A 4,133-nucleotide genomic window follows, 5' to 3' on the forward strand; every position below is an offset into this window, starting at 1 on the left:
GCAACCCAAATCCACTGCTACTACTTTGCAGAATGCATCCATTTGTGTTACTAACTTTAGCCAAGTTGTAAAATAAGGACTCATTTTCATGAATTGGAAAGGACTTCCCCTTTGGACTACGTGCACCAGAAGCATTTCATAGCCCCATCATAGATAAGTAGGGCTGGAAGGGACCTCCATTAGTCATTTAATCCAACCCCACAACAGTGAAGAATGCAAGTGACTCATCATTGCTCTCTCCTTCTGTGACAATTTATGCCAGTCCATTCCTCAACCACCTTCCTTCTCCCACACTCCTTCTTCAATCCTCTTATTCAACCTCTGAGGGCTTTTTCCAGAGCTGAAGTGCTCCAGCTATGCAGAGTAAAGCAAGTGCATTCACCCACCTCATTCCGAGTGTCAGGGGTTGACGTACCATCATGCTTCACAGCTAGAGGGGGTCAGTACATGTTTCTCCCCCTTTGCAGTTAGCCAATGAAGATTTTGGTAGCACTTCCCCCGGTCCCCAAAGCAGAGGACCAGGACTATAAAAGAGTAACAGAAAGGTGTTTAGTGGTTGGGACAACTGAACTAGCATTAACATTACAAGCCCCATTGGCCTGCTGTGCAGATTCCTGGCACCAAACCTATAGAAGGGAGCATGCATGTGTTTCCTGCCCACAATCTGCCAGTTTCTTAATCAAAATCTGTGCTTTCTGGATAGCCCAGCAGTTTCCCAGCTGTGAACAATTACTGCAACTGTCCCTGGCGAGTCCTCCCTCCCCCATTCCTCGGTGGAGTTCAGCTCTACAAACTTCCGACACCTGCTAGGAGGGATAAATTGGATACTTGATCATTTGACCTCTTTGGGAATGAACTTGCAGTTCAGTGTAACATTTATGAGGTTGTTTTAAAGGGATGGATTCTCTTTCCAGTCTTTTCCGACTGTTCCAAACTGTTATTGTTTTCAGTTTGCATGGGGAAAAAAAAAAATCCTATAAGTATATCTGATTGCCCCTGCCATTGTAACAGGGTTTGTAAGGATGTTTATGTTGCAGTACCCTTTAAGGATCAATGGATATGCTCTTGGAAAATTTAGATTGTATCATACTTAAAAGTTTCTGGGGTGGGAAACCAGCACAAGTGAGCAGAGGTCTCTGGATTTAAGTGAAACCACTCCAAATACTACCAGCTGGGCATCTGATACATCTAGCCATCCTTTATAAACTTCCCTTGTTACCTACTAAAATAGAAGTATACACTGAATCCACAGATGGGTCTAATGTGTGCAATCCAGATCCTTTTTACAAGTGACAGCAGTATTAGAAGGAGTTTTGGTTTGGGTCCCTCCGATTTAAACAAACATTGTTCCTCCCTTAAAGCCCGTCTTCTCCCACTAGATCCTTCAGTAGGTTAATAAAGCACCACCTGTGAGGTCATAAATCTACTGCAATAGCCTGTGATGTCATAAACAGGTGTTATGACTTCCCTTCTGGAGCAAATAGAGAAAAAAAAAACCTCAGGAAGAATCTGTTAGAAAACTGGGGCGTGAATGGTCTGGCCTAGTGGCTAGAACATACCCAAAGTCTGGGTGGAGTCGGGTCTGGCATCAGAGCTGGATTTGTAGTCAAAGTCTGGACAGACTGGGGTCAGAATCTGAAACAAGAGGTAGAGTAGGCTGAGGATTAACTGAGGACAGAAGCCAAAGCTAGAACTGAAGTTTGAGCCAGAACCGAGAGCAGAGGATCAGGGAATGCTAAGGTCTTACCAGGATCGGAAGTCGCACTCAGAGGCAGGAGCCAGCCAGGAAGCACCCGGAGGATCAGGACAACAACTCTTACCGCTGCTGGGACAAGGAGACCACAGCCTGAGTCTGGCTTTTAAGGGCTGGTGCAGGTGGGATCTGTTGCCTCTGGCTTCAGGGGATTGGCTGTCCTGATTGCCCCAGCTCAGCTGGGACCAGGCTGCTGCCCAGGGCTGGCTGCAGGTGGCACTTGTTTGGGGAATGACTTGTCTTGATCTCTTGACTGGGACCAGCTGGGTTCAGAGTTCTGGCCTGACCTCGTTACAGAATTGGCTTCTTATACAAATATGTCAAAGAAATAATGCAAACAAATTGGAACAGCAAAAGATATGCATATGATATGCTGCATTTAGCAGCCATCTGCCAAAAGTCTCAGAAGTTTTACAAATCTAAGCTGCATCCTGATGCAAAGAAGCAAGTAACTATGACTGGGTATGTGTCATGTCCAAAACCACGCAAGCAGTCAGGGGCAGAACAGAAATCCTGACTGTGGGTCTTCTAGTCTAACCATTAAACAAAATATTCAGGCCTCCAGTTCAGGGGTTGGCAACCTGTGGCCTGCAGATTTGGCCTGCAGAAGCAATTGGATCCAGCCCACAGAGATGTGCCAGAGCAAGGCCAGGCAGGTGAGCCTTAGCGTTGGCACACCGTGAACCTGAGCTGAGTCTTGCTGGCCCCCCACTAGAAACCATTGCCAACAACGACTCTAATTGGTCCTCCGAGCTGCCCTGGGTATGAAAGCCGGACTTGTAGATTCCAAGAAGAAAAACTCTCAGGAACTTCTGTAGAGGTAGAGGATGGACTGTTACTATCATTTCTATATCTGGGGGTTTCCACAGATACTACATAGCAACTTGTTATTGTGAGCATGATGCAAGGAAGAAGAATGGACCTGCCAGATGAGGATTACCAGCATACAAATACTCCAAAACAGGAAACCTGGAAAATAACCAAAGCAAACAAAATGTATAATGGGTATCCAATATAGATAATTGCAAAGATCTCATTTTCACCAAAATTCCAGTCAGACGTTGGACTCTAAACTGGATTGAAAAAACGCAGACAGCTCTTGACTTTGATTTTCTGACATGCTTTCACTGCACATTAAGTTTTGCCCCCATAATTTGCATGTGCAACTTGGTACCAAAATTATTTGCAGGTGTGAAGTCAGCACCTTTGGCTTCAGAATATACAAACATTTCCACAAATAATGTGTTAATAAGTCCACAGGATCTTCAAGGAGTTTGTCACAGTTTAGGGCTCACTGCCCCTTTGATCTATCTCAGTCTTTCTTTTACTACAACTCCCTCCAAGGGACAGCTTTGAGCGCTGTCCTGGCTCGGGTGGAATCACAGGATTCTCCCTTTCCTTGGGCTGTTCTTCGGGTGCAGCACTCATAGGCATGAGCTGGATTTGCTCATCAGGCTCCATCAGATTTGGCTGCCTTGCTCATGACTGCTCCTTGCAGAAGCTTGGATCAGTGCATTAACAGCCCTTCTGAAACAAGGTTTTGTTTATAGCATCTGCAGAAAGAAAGCAGGACAAGAAAGGTTTTTCAACACAGCAGGCCACAAAAAGTAAATCTAGCATACTGCAAATTTCTCCATCTCATCTCCAGCAGGACAGATCACTGCAGTCTCAGCCTGTCTCTCAATTATGCTCCAGGGATGCAATATTTACCATTCCTTATTTCAGTTTCTCACCTGGATTTCCCCCTCCCCAAAGTCAAACCATGGACATTGAGCTCAGTATGGTCAGAGACACAGTTCAAGGGGGCTGGTTCTTGTACTGTCCTTTAAGGGAAAGCTGCCAGACATGTTTGTCCACTTTCCTGCTGATGATTTTAACAACTCCCCTCCCACTGTAATTATGTAGCAAGCAACACACAAACACATAGACATAAAATATTCATGAAATAGCACAAGCATCTCTAACTTGACTGTGCCCACACATAATTATAGATGCAATACACAGAGGCAGCATGTGGAAATCCTCTGTAATCACATTCATATTTTCCTGGAGAAAACATCTGTATATTCTGTTGTGATTTCATTCTTCCATCGCATCCTGTACAATATTTAAATATCTTATTGGCCAAATTTTCTTATCCTTTGCTGGTGTAAGTTTAATTAACTTACTGGAGTCCTTTGCTGGTGTAAGTTTAATTAACCTACTGGAGTAATTCTGAGTTTAAAATATTGTCTACTAGAACAGAATCTGGACCATGAAATCAATTTTAGCTAATTTAAATACATTTTGGCCTAGAAAGTACATATGCTGGACACAGTAAAACTGTTGCAGTGTAGCTACTTAACGGCATTAACTTTTCTTGGATTTAATACATCAGTAT

The 4,133-nt window shown here is 44.0% G+C and overlaps 1 long non-coding RNA gene across 1 annotated transcript; it reads right to left on the minus strand.

Moving 5' to 3' along the window:
* Window positions 1-392: 392 nt before the first annotated feature.
* Window positions 393-2,487, minus strand: LOC149870010 (uncharacterized). Its single transcript, XR_016440415.1, has 3 exons — window positions 1,748-2,487; window positions 1,560-1,635; window positions 393-524 (listed from the first exon to the last, which is right to left on the minus strand). It is a non-coding gene; the product is annotated as an uncharacterized LOC149870010 (long non-coding RNA).
* Window positions 2,488-4,133: the final 1,646 nt, after the last annotated feature.

This window comes from Crocodylus siamensis, chromosome 2, assembly GCF_052110815.1.
Source record: "Crocodylus siamensis isolate JL-2025a chromosome 2, ASM5211081v1, whole genome shotgun sequence".
In the NCBI taxonomy this organism is placed as follows: domain Eukaryota; kingdom Metazoa; phylum Chordata; order Crocodylia; family Crocodylidae; genus Crocodylus; species Crocodylus siamensis.